General features: G+C 36.3%; 1 protein-coding gene across 2 annotated transcripts in view; it reads right to left on the minus strand.

Moving 5' to 3' along the window:
• LOC109108414 (E3 ubiquitin-protein ligase pellino homolog 1-like) overlaps positions 1-14,490 on the minus strand; it is a 29,708-nt gene extending 15,218 nt beyond the window's left edge. For both annotated transcript variants that reach the window (XM_042774021.1, XM_042774022.1), the window contains exon 1: positions 14,070-14,490. The gene's annotated coding sequence lies outside the window, so the exon portion shown is untranslated. The remainder of the gene's footprint in view (positions 1-14,069) is intronic.
• Between the last annotated feature and the right edge of the window lie 952 nt (positions 14,491-15,442).

Here is a 15,442-nt window from a genome sequence, read left to right on the forward strand (position 1 = left end):
TTTCAATTTCAGTTTTAGTCATTTTAATATTTCAACTTCAATTTTTTTTACTTTATTTCAGCTTGCACTCACCCACAACGCCTTAGCACGACGATGCAATGTAAAATGTAAAATGTAAAAATCTAGAAGATGAACTCCAGAAATGTTCTAGACAAAAAATTGTGTGGGAACTTGATTTTGTCTATCAGGTATAGATTTAGATAATTCTAATTTGTAATTGGTGTAATTTGAGTAAGTTACAGGATGCTGAAGGGAAGCAATTATTGAATTATTTTTTATAAATAAATCAAACACTTCAATATTTTATAAAAGATAATTGATTTTGACTTCATGCTGTCTGAATATACAACCATGTGAACATCTGTGAAACCTTTTCTTCATTTTTCACACAGAACATGGTTTCAGATTGTGAGAAAAGTGACAGGACCCACCAATCCAAAGAACATAATACAGGTTTGAACTGTAAACAGGTGATAAGGTGTTACCATTCCTCTATAAATTTACAGACAGTTCAGGTACACTGATGTGCCATTGTCTGACCAATTAACTGGAAGCAAAACCTGCCAGACTTCAGAGATGTGTGTGTGTGTGTTCAGTTACACAGCCTGAAGCAACTTATGTGCTCAGACAGCTCCAATACAACTCATGCATTCACACGCATAGAAGCACACAGTTTTACCCAATACAAAGTTGGAAAAGAGGGGGAAGGTGCCAAATTAAAATTTTAAGACTCCTGCTGAATCACGAACACAGGTTCTAGCATCACATTGCTGTCAGGGGAGGTCTGAATTATAGCCTAACAGTAAGGAAAACTCCTTTCATGAGTGGGTAGGATGTGGAAGCTTAAACCGTTCCCACCAAGAAATTAGGGAGACATATTGGTGGCATCTGTGGTCTAAAATAGATCCAAAAGTAGAGAAGGAAGTTGAAATGAGAAGTTAGGAACCAGAGGGGAGGGACACATCTGCATTCAGCATGGGCATCTGGTCTGTGGGTTACACGAGCACCACATGTGGGTGATGGGAGTTTGAAGTGGAGCATGTTGGGTGTGCAGCTGCTTCACAGCAGAGGGAGTAGACGAGCGGTACGCACCCACTGAACACCTGTACGCATTGCTAACCACAGACTTACTAGGGCTGTCTGGATTTGTACTAGGGCTGAAACGATTAGTGGACATTATCGACAATGTCAACAAATATTTTTGTTGTCGAGTAGTTGTTTGATCTCATATGACCTAATGTAACAACCTGCAATAATGCGGTTTGACCAGTGTGGCGCAAGACTGTAATTCAGCCCTCCTGGATGCAATTCAAGAGAAGACAGCACTTCAGAGGAAAGGCTGCAGACCCATAAGCTGCTAAGTGGCATTTGGATGAATATGTTAATATATGCTGCACACTTTCCTCTCAATAACGAAATAAACACAACAAAAACGGACCAGCGAGAAAGCAGCAGTTAAGAAAGCATCTGATTACAGCAATATGGATGTTTGCACAAGCTCTGTTGTTCAGCACTCCAGTAAAGTCCAGATACGTCATGTTTATTTATATAGTACTTCATGCAGTAGATGGCCTTAAATCAAGCAACTTTACAGTATTAAACATGAAAAACCATAGTCAAGGTCGCATTCAGTTAGAATTACAACTTTATTTTCTGTTTTAAAGCAGCTCTCCAGTGTTTAGCTAGCTAATGATAAAATCTTTTTATTAGTGGGAATTTTTTTTTATTTCATTAAATTGGTAGTTTGGTTTGCAGAGATCAAAGCTTGATCTAGCTCTGGACTGTTTTGATTACCATAACCTATAAGGTTTTTTAAGACATATGGTCAATAAAATAGTTTATCCAGAAATAAAATCACTTGTCATCAATTACATTTATTTTGTTTCTTATCCATATGACTTACAAAAGGAGAGGTTAGGCAGAATGATGCATAAGAGATTGCAGCAAACCTTTTGCGTGTCATTCAGTTTCTTTTTCATATACCTAATTAAATGGTGAATAACAGTTTCTCTGTCTCATCACATTTTGTGTACCAAATATGTATTGTTTTAATAAATTAATTTTACTATAATTGTAATTACATAATGATTTTCAAAAGCTGAAGTGATTACCTTTATTTGTTAGAATATGTTTAACTCAATATTTTAACTAATTGCAAAAGCTGAATAATCAAAGTCTACTGTTTAATCAGTAAAATAATTGCTTGTTGCAGCACTAAATTGTACACAACAGTGTCAACGGAAACTTCTAGTCTTTGAGACATTTGAAGCTTTTTTAAAAAGGGATGGTTCCTCCAAGGTGAATGACTACTTTCTTCTTTCAGACGAATACAATCGGAGTCATCCTATGTGTTTTTGTGTTTTTTTATTGCTTTATAATCGCAGGGAATGACTGTTAAGATTAAATAGTCCAATAGAAGTCCAATAAACTGCATCCATCCATCATAAAAAAAGTGCTCCACACGGCATTGGGGGGTTAATAAAGGCATCCCTGAAGCAAATCAATGAGTTTTTGTAAGAAAAATATCCATATATAAAGGTTTAATCTGTAGACTCCACTAACTGTAGAATGCGTGTATACGAGAGTGACTTTCCAGCGGATGATGTAGGATGTAGTTGAACAAAATGACGAATGTGAGCACAGAAGAGAGAGCAAAACAAAACACCCGTCATGAAGTAATAGTACAAAACGAGGATTTGTAAAGAAAAATTTAAATCTTTGCGAGACTAGCATTTTCATCCACTGAAAACGCCACTCTCTCATACACATAAATTCGACAGTTAGCAAAAGCTAGAGATTGCAGTTTATAAATATTATAAATTATAAATTATTTAAATATTTTAAATTTTCTTACAAAAATGCATGGATTTGCTTAAGGAAGCCTTCATTAACCCCCTGGTGCCATGTGGAGGACTATTGAATAGAACTATTGAATCTCAAGAGCCATTCCCAGCCATTATATAGCATTTTTAATCACATCAAAAATGCCGTTTGCTGCCATTTTGAGGTATTTCTCTCACACCGAAAAAGTTTTTGCTTACAAAAATATGTGCAATAAATCATGGTACTGTATATATTTATGATGTATATATAAATCACAACTCACCAATTCGGCAAAACGTTACATATATATGTGTGTACTGTATATATTTTTTATGTATTTTTTAATAAAATAAAATACTTGTAAAAGTTTTTGCTTGCAATTTTTGTGTAGAATTTTTACTGTATATATTTATGATGTATATATAAATACAAAACCATACATGTACCAGCTATTCCCAGCCATTTTACAGAATTTTTAATCACATCAAAAATAAAAGTTTTTGCTTACAAAATATGTGTGTGTACTGTATATATTTATGATGTATCTATAAATACAAAACCATAAATGTATATACTTAAGAAAAATATATTTTGTTTATTAATCATGATTAATCTTTTGAAAACACTAATAAAAAGTAATAGTTTTTGGCATTTGAGAACAAAACCTTTCAGAAAAATAAAATTCTGTACTGTTAAAAATGTTTCACAGTTTTTTGTAAATATATTAAAAATAACAAAACTACAATCAATGATTAATTAAATACTAGTTAATTTAAGCATTAAAGTTAATTTAGGCATCACAATGTACAATATGAAGATTTTCTAAAGACTACATTTAATGTTGTTAAATTTATGTATTTAAAGATTGACTTAAGTGAGCATTAGATAATGCAAAGATAATCTACATTTAAATAATTACAGAATATGGGCATGCACAATTAAATAACCAATTTTGTAATCAATCATAATTAATATTATAAAATGGATAGTTCCAGTTCTTAATTATGATTAGCTGAGTCATATTCAAAGCAGATTTTTACATACACCCCAAATTTCTCTGAAAACAATACCACTAAACTGAACAATTCATAAAATCCATGAATCACTTTACTACAAGTAACTACACAGACCAACTAGAGGATCCTAATAAACACATGACAAAAATATTCCACCACTAATGAGAAACTGGACTGCTGCTGCAGGATTAATCGAATGCATTTGTCATGCGCATCTTGTCAATGAAGCCGGTTCTGTGATTAGTAGTAAATCTCCAGCACGTGCTTTCAGATGGAGCAGCATTTACTACACAGAGCCGAAGTTCACTGACAAGCCACACAAAATCACGTTCATAATCACAGACAATTTAATCGCAAGATTATGAAATCAAAGAAATCATTCTGCGATTATGAAAGCTGTTTAAAAAGTAAAAAGTGATGTATGGTGACCCATACTCGGAATTTGTGCTCTGCATTTAACCCATCCAAAGTGCACACATAACATCAGTCGAGTGTTTGAAATAAATCTTTCTGTGAGATGATGTGGCTTCTTACACAGAATAAGGCACGCAACATATTTCATAGTATTCTAAACAGTGATAAAGGTTATGTCAATTAGCAATGCATAATTATATACTTTATTATAATAAAAATTATAATAAGATGAACTCAGATAAACCATATATTGTTGTAGTCATGTGTTTATTAGTCACGTTGAATCAATTAAAGTAGTTAAATCTTCTGTTTATTCAGCAACCGCTAATTAAGCTTCTGCCTATTGCCTTTGCGATTTAATTTTGATTAATTGTGCAACCCTATGGACTGCACATGTGGTCAATCGCAGTAAAACAGCTGAAAGGAAGCAGGTGACCTCCACCTGGGCAGGAACACCAGACCTTACCACATCACCACTTTCCCACCACTTTATACTGAAAACTATTTGAATTAATATAACACTGTCGACCAAGAAAGATGCACAACAGACAGTACAGCATCACCACAATGATGAATTTGAGCTAAAGATAAAAGTACAGATGGTGAAGAGATATGGTGAGAAGAATCAGATATCCAGGAGCCTGCATGCACACATGCACAAGAACCACCATATGCATTAATGTGCAAAACAAAGCATATTGCAGAGATAGTTCACCCAAAAATGAAAATTCTGTCAACAATTACTTAACCTCACCATCATTGTGAAGAATGTTGGTAAAGAAACAATTTTGGTTACCTGTGACCAAAAAAAAAAAAAAACACTGACGCATTTCTCAAAATATCTTCTTTTATGTTCCACAGAAGAAAAGTCATAAAGGTTGAAAACGACATAAGGGTAAGAAAATAATGACAGAATTTTAGTTTGTAAGGTGTATTATAGGGCTGTGCGATATGACGATATTGGATGGACAAAATAAAAAGTCTATCGTTTCATATTATGCTCTATCGTTTATTTCGTAGTGTCGCAAAAAAAATTGTTTACGTTAATACTTTTTCATTGTTTGAATGACTGCAATCTTACACGCCACCATGGGGTGTGAAGGGGAGACAGGACCAGGTGGAGAACGACAAGCCAGGACAAAAAGAGGAGCTCGTTCCTAAACTAGGGACTACATCTGTAGCATGGACATGCGTTTTAAAGCACTGCAGTGTTAAAACAACTGATTTTAAGCTATTGAAACACAAACAACAGAGCTATATGTGTCCGCCGTCTCTGTTTCTGTGTGAGAGAAGCGCACACTTTTTGCTGCTTTATTGGCTTTGAACGATAACAGAAACAAACTTATATGCATCATAATCCCCATCTTTGCAAGTATCCTCATAAACACAGTGATATAGGTCTGAAGAGAGTAAACAGCTGAAAAAGAAAACGTGTTACAGTATATTGGATCCAGACTTATTAGTGAATTATGCCTTTAAATACCACAGACAATTAAGCACTGACAAAAAGTGGCCTAAAGTTACCCTTTAGACTTGCTGAAAAACAAAAACCAAAGCTTGAGAAAAAATTTCAGCTAAAAACAACAGGCCTTTGAAGCAGCAAGAGGAACATCAAACGTCTCCTACATGCCGCTGTGAAATGTTTTAAACCAGAGGTTTTTTTAGGGCAAGGGACAACTGCCAAACCTACATAAACACTTTGGAAATGCAAGTGGGTGCCTTTTTTGTAATGTGGTGCTTCTTATACAGGTCATGCACCACTGAACACAGAATCATATTAGGTTTTGTGCAAATCAAAGAATTTAAACTGAAAACACACGAAATATTAAACCACTGTGCTACTTCTGAATTGACACAGTAAGAAACATGCAACAAGTGTCTTGTATTGGCACCATGTTCAAAGAGGATGTTGAGAAAGATGGATAAATTAAAGATCAAAAGAAAACAACAGACTAGAAGTTATCAGCTTCATGGGAACCAAGTCTGTGGTCTGTGGCTAATCTAAACAAGTAAACCTTTATGTCTGAGAAAGTGACGATCACAGAGTCTGAACTAGCTAATAAACAGTCAGTGTTTAAAGTGCTTCTATAAGGTGAAAACAGAATTAACCTGACCATATTCATTTACTAGCACACGTTCCATGAAGCTGGTAAATCTCCACAGTACTGTTTGGATCACTCACACATACTACCTCACCATGGTCATTCACCCAGCACTGAGCTAGCAACCTAACTGGCTTTAGGCTTTCTTTGAGCAACAAAGACTTTATAAAGTCTCAGCTTGGCCTGTGTGTTTGCTTAATGGAGAATCAAAAGAAAACAAGCACTCTGCTATAAACAAACAAACAAACTAGGGCTGGACCAGAATATTCGATTATGCATTCGACTTTCAATTTTGAGATTAGGAAATCCTTTTTTTTTTTAACACCTGGCATCCCCCGCGAAACGGTTCTCATTCGCGCTTGAATATGAATTGCCTATGGATGAAGGTCATGAAGGTCATAATTCAGTTCATCCATGCCACAAGGATGTGCTTTTTTATTTCAAATCAAAGCTAAATATACGTAGAAACAGTGCATCCTTGTGGTGCGGATGACACAAAAGAGCATACACAGCATACAGTGATATGGAGAGACACAGAGGAGACCGTTGACAAAGTAATTATTGTATAAAGTCGTTATTTTTGTTTTCGTCGCTTACAGAAAGTGTTCCCGTTGCTTCATATAACCCAGATTGCACGTCTGAAGGCAGATGGAGTATTCTGATGATGACTTTCATACCTTTTATGGTCCTTGACACTGTTATATACTTGGCAGTCTATGGGACAGTCTCAAGCCTCCAGGTTTTCATTCAAAATATCTTAAATTGTGTTCCAAAGACAAGGGAGCTTTTACGGGTTTGAAGCAACATGGGGGTAAGTGATTAATGACAAAATTTTCATTTTGGGGTGGAGTATCCCTTTAAGTCTGTCACTGAGAATACGACCACAGTTTCACCAGCCAGCTCTCTGAGATTTTTGAATGTGTGTTTCAATTTAATTTGTGAGGTGAGGAAAAGGAGGGGTGTGCATTAACACACACACCCACCCCTCCATCTGGTACCGATTACACCACAAAGGAAGAGACCTCTGCAATGCCCCACCCTCCCATGCGCACACGGGAAAAACTCAGTGTCCTTTAGTACTAAATTGTTCCACAAGAGCAGTTTAGATGGCTCTCAGGCATCTCATGTACTGACTGAAAGTAGCTTATCAACAGACATTTATATTTAACATTTGACAAACTCTTATGCAGACTGTCTCACAAAATTCCTCCAAAGAAAGTTAAATACAATGCAATTGTTTAAGGCAATTCTGTATTAACAACAGCTACATTTCATTCATTACAATATTATCCATTATAATATGACAAATAATGACTCTGTTGATGCCTCCTAAAAGACATTAAGTACGGGTCAGATGAATTCGAAACATACTAATTATACAGTGCTTCCTTAAAAAGGATTCCTTAACTCAAAAATGAAAATGATGTCATCATTTTCTCTCACTCATGTAGTTCCAAACCTGTTTGACCTTTTCTTTTCTTCTACTTCTGGAACACAAAAGAAGATATTTTGAAGACCATGGGTACCTTAAACATTGAAGCAAATGCCATTATACTGACAAAAAAAAAAAAAAATTGTTCTCATTTCTCAAAATATCTTCTTTTATGTTCCACAGAAGAAAGTCAATCATGCAGTTTTGGGACAAAATGAGGGTGAATAAACTACGATTTTACATTTTGGATGAACTATCACTTTAAGACTTCATATTAATTGTAGAGTTGCTTGAACAACTAGGCATTAGGCAACTACTCTTTCATTGCTTTTCCTATGTAAACGTGCTTGACCGATGTCTTTGACCATTGTGCTTGCACCTTGTGTCTTTTGCACTATTGTTTTAGCAACTTGTGTTTAAGCAAACTTGTGGTGATCAAGGTAAAATATGCCTTTAAAAAAAAAAAAAAAAAAAAGTTTAACTTTTTCCCCATTCTACTGCTCACATCTTGTATTTTTTAAACGTAAAAACAGGCCAGTCATGCTAAATGTTTTTGGGCATTTAAAAATGTGAGAGACAGTGTAGTGGAATGTAAAAAATAAACAAGGTCTAGAGATGTGATTTTCAAAAGATCACAGCATTGTTAGAACACAGTGTTATGTGTGATGCACTGCAAAAGACTGTGCCATGAGCACAACAGTCACCACGTCTGCATGTTTACATTAAAAAACAATGGAAAAGCGGCGTAATGGACTGCAAACATATTCTGTGTGAACAACCCCTAAATATGCAGTCTTCACACACTTCAAACTTATAATGCGGAATCTATAAACGAAGAGAGAGGAAGCAATATAAAACTGAAGATAACCATCTAGGAATGAGAAACGGTTTACGAACAACATTCAACCTGAACATGACACAGTGAAACGGCTTGCTTTCTTAAACGAGTGCAGAACAGACAGATGGAGGGAGGACAGGAGAGAGGTGGGGAGGGGCCGAGCTTCAATTTCAGGAGCTTTTTAATTATTCAATGACATGAGCACTGAAACCTAAGAGAAACAAACCGACTGGACTGTGACAATGAACTAACCATGCAGACACGCACACATATGTAGTTGAAACCACAGAGAAACATACACGGTATTGAGTCTCCATGCACGATGTGTGCCTGTCTGAAACAAAGGCTAGCCGTCCAAATACACATCTAAAGAACCACTTGCTACCCAGGAAAACACAATGCAATCTTCCCAGAAACTGTCAATTGATCCCAATGATCAAATAAAGTGGGGGATGCACTTTAGATATGGCTGTCTAAACAGGAAACAAGTCATATTTCAGAGCAGTCCATATGCTAACACTAATAAAAACAGTTTAAACACCAGTCAGCTGGTTTTTAGGTATACTGTAGAGTAGTTCAAAAGGATCCCCTCTTAATGACGCAAGCACCAGATACCCTGTATGCCAGAGCTCATCCTTCTGCCCGTTTCAGCTTTGACTGGCAGAGGCTGACCTCAGTCTCCATGACAATAACTCATTTACAGCCCGCAGTGATCAGCTCTGGCTCTCCCAAAAGGAAGCTGAGGGGAACAGAGGCCTGAGATGGGGGTTGGTGTGTCCTTCAGGTCACATGACCAATCTCGTCTTTCACACACCACTCAGAATTTAGCTGCTCGGAGCAAAAAGTGAACAAAAAGCATGCAGAAAGCAAGAGTCAGCAGGACATATTATCAGAATCAGGTTTTATTTGATACATCAGGTACCTTAATTCAAATAGAGTTCAACAAATACACAAAAGCAGAGACTTAATCAAAATACATACACAGTCCGATCAGGGATTCAGACAGACTACTATTCAAAAGTTTGGGGTCTGTAAAAAAAATAAGTCTCACCAAGGTTGCATATATTTGATCAAAAAACATAGTAAAATTTTAAATATTGTGAAACACTTTGTGTTGACAAGGTTGAATTTTCAAAAGCCACTACTCCAGTTTTTAGTGTCACATGATCCTTTTTTTGTAACAATGTAAAAGTCTTTACTGTCACCTCTACCTCCTAGTTTACTGTAAAGACAATTCTAACCAGCCATTTAAAATATAATATACATAAATTCAAGTGTTGCAACTACAAACAAAACAATTGAAGCAGTTTTTTTTCAGCACAGGCTAGCATGTGAGAAAGAGAGAGCGCTCTTCCTACTTCCTTTTCCTCTGAGGTGCCCAATGTCTGACCTAGTTTCCACAATATACACCATCCTCAAAAATGTATTGTGTAGACTCAACAAAGTGGCCAAAAGACAGTACTGGGACTATGTTCACTAGTACACTATTGTTAAAATGTTTTGGGTCTGTATGTTTTTTTTTTTTCAGAATACATATCTTATGCTCACCAGAGGTAGTGGGTTTTTTTTCTTTCCTATGATGGAAAAGCTTCATTTTCTTTAGTGTCACATGATCCATCAGAAATCATTCTGCTATGCTGATTTGGTACTCAGTAAACATTGTGTTACTAGCAATGTTGACAACAGTTTTGCTGCTTAATACTTAATATAATTTTTTCAGACCATTCTATTTTTCCTTTAAATCATGCAATCTTATTCAAATCAAAAGACAACTGCCCAAATAAACAATACATAAATTTGCTTTAAAAAAGGTAACCAGTATTGGAATATTTAATTTTGCTTAAAAAAAAAAAAAGGTATCTGAATCAGCCATAAAATAATGATTGGTGCATCACTAATTAAAATACTAAATAAAAGGCCTCGTAACATGATGGAAGGTTTCTGGGGGCGATATTTAAATGCGGAGGTTTGGCACAATTTCCAAAAAAGCACCGAGCTCATTCTTCAAACAAATTTATATCACTGGAAAGTATAAAGTGTGGTGATCAGTCAAAAAGTGGGTGACATCTCATTTTTCTACATTACAATTTTACCTGGGGTTTACCACTACAAATAATTCATTATTGGAAAAGACTGGTAATAAGCAGATAGAAATCATGGATTCACTGCACTACTGCAACTGGAATTACTTACAAAAACAGCAAATAAAAAGCTAAACCGAACATTGTTATCTTTAACAGAGAATGACAGAGTGGCTCCAATGAGCTTCAGAATCAATTCAGGCTTACTGACAGAGACACCAGCCAGTTTCAGATATCTGATCTGCTGCAAACAGATCAGGGCTCACGTGTATCTCACCATCACAGAGCTGGTCCAGGAACAGTTTTCACTGAATAAGATGCAGTGACTAAAAATGAATCCTAGACCAGCAGTCTCGCTGAAAGTGATACAGACTGAGATCATTTTAAAAAACAGTCAGTGCGGCTACCATGCTTGAGGGAATACATGTAATACACGTTACATAAGGTGACGTGTACACAAAGACAAACAACATACTCAAATCACCAGTACAGCAAAAAATACAAAGCCCAAAGTGTCAAGTGGAGGTAACCTTTGCCCTTGTTTAAAGCAAAGCAGTGGAATGACTAGAGGAAATGAGTCCCTGGTAATTTATCAATGCAAAACAAACTCAGAAGGAACAATTCTCTCTCTTGCCAATAACCCCACAAACAAAGAACAGTACCGCGGTAGAAAATGACACCACTGTATTGCATTCAGAAAGTTTAGTTTATATTACTGCAAGAATGTGCTCTGCATCAAATCTCTCCTACCCATGAAATGTATCTAAAAAGTAGTCAAAATGTGTTTAAATCACATACAAACCCAAAAGATCACTTCATATGACTTCAGTTATTGTTTGATATCAAACTTAATTTAGATTTAACTGCAAACAAAAATATAAGTTCATTTTGAAAAAAAAAAGGCAAAGGCAAAGATACAATTCAGACAAATATTTATGTAAAATTTAAGTTTAGGTAAATGCACAAATGTCACTAGAAGAATTATTTGGGCTTTGCAATGAAAGCATCATAAAGTAAACACAGTAAAATGTGCTGTGCAAGTTTTTACAGGCCAAGCTTAAAATGCAGCAATCATTGCACTGCCTCTCTATCCACCAAATACTACAAAACTAAGTAATTTTCCAAGCTTCAGAACAATTTATTAGAACTGGAAGTGGATGAACTGGAAGAACTGGAAGTTTCCCATTTTGGCAGTATGTATGAATGTGAGAGCAGAAACCATGGAGTGACAGTAAATGTTGCATTAATGCATTTTAATCCATTCATTGTTCTAATAAATAATTTAGATGTAACAACACCAGCTGGTACCAAAAAAAAAAGGTGTGTGTGTGGAGGAGGGGGGGTGTTGTGACTGACATCCTGATGTCAGCACGGGAACGGGACAAAGGCCACATTGGGTCAGACCAGATGCTCAGTCTGCTTATGCAAATGACTCGAAGCGTTTTAATATATTAGCAAAAAACAATGACACGTCTGTAACGAGCCCACAAAAGCCAATGCAAATTCTGCCCATAAAGTATATGGAGTGCACTGCTTTCTCAATTGTCATGACTCTCCACTGGACATGTTGAGTGAGCATGAAGAGTGTGAAGTAAGTGACTAAAACGCAAGATGCAAAAAAAAAAAAAAAAAAAAAAATCACAATATGTACGTGACAGAGAAATATAACATATACAGTGGGAAAAATATTTATTTGATCCCCTGCTGATTTTGTAAGTTTGCCCACTTACAAAGAAATGAAGGGCCTGTAGTTTTTATGGTAGGTTTATTTTAACGGATAGACACAGAATATCAACCAAAAAATCCAGAAAAAAACGTAGAAATTGATTTGCATTTCAGTAAGTGAAATAAGTATTTGATCTCCTACCAGTCAGCAAGAATTCTGGCTCCCACAGACTGGTTATGTGCCCATGTAGAACACAGATTAGTCCTGCCACTTTAAGAAGTTACTCCTTATGTCAGCTCGTTAGGTGTATAAGACACCTATCCACACAATCTGTATCTTCCATTCAAACCTCTCCCACCACCATGAACTAGATGGGAGGAGCTTGTTAATGATCTTAAGGCAGTTGGGACCACAGTCACCAAGCAAAACATTGGTAACACACTATGCCACAATGACTGAAATCCTGCAGCATCCGCAAGGTCCCCCTGCTCAAGAAGGCACATGTACAGGCCCATTTAAAAAGTTCACCAAAGAACATCAAAATAATTTAGAGAAGGCTTGGGAGAAAGTGCTGTGGTCAGGAGACCAAAATTGAGCTCTTTGGCATTAACTCGACTTGCCATGTTTGGAGGAAGAGAAATGCTGAATATGACCCCAAGAACACCATCCAAGAACACGGAGGTAGAAACATCATGCTTTGGGGCTGTTTTTCTGCTAAGAGTACAGGACGACTTCACCGCATCGAGGGGCAAATGGACGGGGCCATGTACTGTAAAATCTTGGACAAGAACCTCTTTTCCTCAGCCAGAACACTGAAGATGGGTCATGGATGGGTCTTCCAGCATGACAATGACCTGAAACATACCACCAAGGCAACAAAGGAGTGGCTCAAGAAGACGCACATTAAGGTCATGGAGTGGCCGAGCCAGTCTCCAGACCTCAATCCTACAGAAAATCTGTAGAGGGAGCTGAAACTTCGAGTTGCCACATGACAGCCAAGAAACCTTAAGGATTTAGAGAGGATCTGTAAAGAGGAGTGGATCAAAATCCCTCCTGAGATGTGTGCAAACCTGGTGACCAACTACAAAAATCGTCTTACCTCTGTGCCTCCCAGCACGGGTTTCTGCACCAAGTACTAAGTCATGTTTTGCTTGCGGATCAAATACTTACTTCACTCACTGAAATGCAAATCAATTTCTAATCTTTATATAAATGTGTTTTTTCTGGATTTTTTGGTTGGTATTCTGTTAAAATAAACTTACCATAAAAATTACAGACCCTTGATTTCTTTGTAAGTGGGCAAACTTACAAAATCAGCAGGGGATCATATTTGTCCCACTGTACAAATAACTAAATGACACTCCTTTGCACTGCTAAATGACAAATGTACTTCAGTGACAGACATTTAATCTACGCTTTTAGAAAAGGACAACATCCCCATGCCAGTTTATCTGGTAGACTGAAACAATACAATAAACATACCTAAATAAGCTGAGCACTTTTCAATACTGAATCCTGAAATCAAACAATATATTGTTAAGCTTAAAATGATTCTTAGGATAAAGTCAATATGATACCCAGAATATATAACAAACGATCTAACGCTGCGAAAAACAAGTCAGCATCACTAGTAAAATAAATGTAATTTTATAAAACAGAAAACTGTTGTTTATTTTTCTATTGAATGAGGTACTCACGGCGGTGCTGGTGTGTTTTTTCCCGAGGCACGAACAAAGAGCTGCTCCGTTAGCACGGGTTTAGCTACAACTACTGTATGACTGAATAAATGATTAAAGAAAATAAAACAAACCAGAATATAACAGAGAGAGAGAGAGAATTAAGGACGAGGAGCCTTTAAGGACACGAGGCTAACTTGCTAACAAAGGCAGGTGTTGGGAGTTCTCCTCAAAATTCAAACAAAAACAATCTCTCTGCCGTTCAATTTGACGTGAACTCAGTCAGTTTCGGGCTCAGAAGAAGAACAGATGATTGAAACAAAAAAACAATGACTGTAAAATGGTGTTGTCCCCCGGCTGCTTCTAGAGAGATTGTAAACAGACGGTGGTGTTTTGTGTTGTAGTGGCTAGAGACCAGATGAGCGGAGAAAAAACCTGCCGCGTCACTGATCGGGTGAAGAGGATTCTGGGTAATGTAGTTTTCAGCACCGAGCGAGAGAGACGATCAAAAGAAAAATGTTACTGGTTAGGTCTCACATGTATCTTTGCAGGAAATCTCATATTTGAACTGCACGTACGGCCACAGAAAACAATAACTGCTTTGATTTTGAAGAGATGTCTGTACAACAGATCAAAGGAGTAAGCTAAGGCCCCATTGGATATTATTAATAAAACACAAGCAGTATGAATTTCTGAGTAAATCCATACAAAAAAATACATTCAGTTTATTGGTATAATTTTTTATTTACAGTGAATTTTCAGGAAAAAAAGTTGTTCTGCTTGTCATGAATATGTACAAATGATATTATTTTATCATTTAAATGTATTATGTATTTGAATGCTGCATTGAATATTATTATTATTGCCATATATTCATTCATTTATTCTTTTTTTAATTGTTTGTAATGGTTTAGTATTTGAAATATGAATTGAGCGTTGCTTGATCTTGATTAACATGTCATTAAAGGCATTTGTGTGGTTTCCTGTTTTTTGACACTCCCTTATTTTTGCATGTAGTATTGGAAAGTCAAATGAAACTTGACTCAGCAATCAAGAAGCTCTGTAATGCCTTTAGCAAAAACAAGTTTATGCTATTTTTTATGAGTATAATCCTGAAGAATGTTATGGGATTGTTCTTTTATGATGGGTTATGAATGGATGATGATGCCTCATTGTTAGCCATCCTGATTATAGATTAATGTCAGGCCCAGTCAAGTTTATTGTCTTTGGAAGTGTAAAGAATACAAAAGAGGCCATGTAGACATAATAAACATTAAATAGCAGATAGCATCTCAAACCTGTCCAAGATAATAGAGGTGTCCAGGGACATCAGTAGTTTTGATTATAGACAGTTTAGACAGTGCTGCTAAACCTATCTTATGTGATTACGCCGA

Source organism: Cyprinus carpio, chromosome A17 (assembly GCF_018340385.1).
Source record: "Cyprinus carpio isolate SPL01 chromosome A17, ASM1834038v1, whole genome shotgun sequence".
Taxonomy (NCBI): domain Eukaryota; kingdom Metazoa; phylum Chordata; class Actinopteri; order Cypriniformes; family Cyprinidae; genus Cyprinus; species Cyprinus carpio.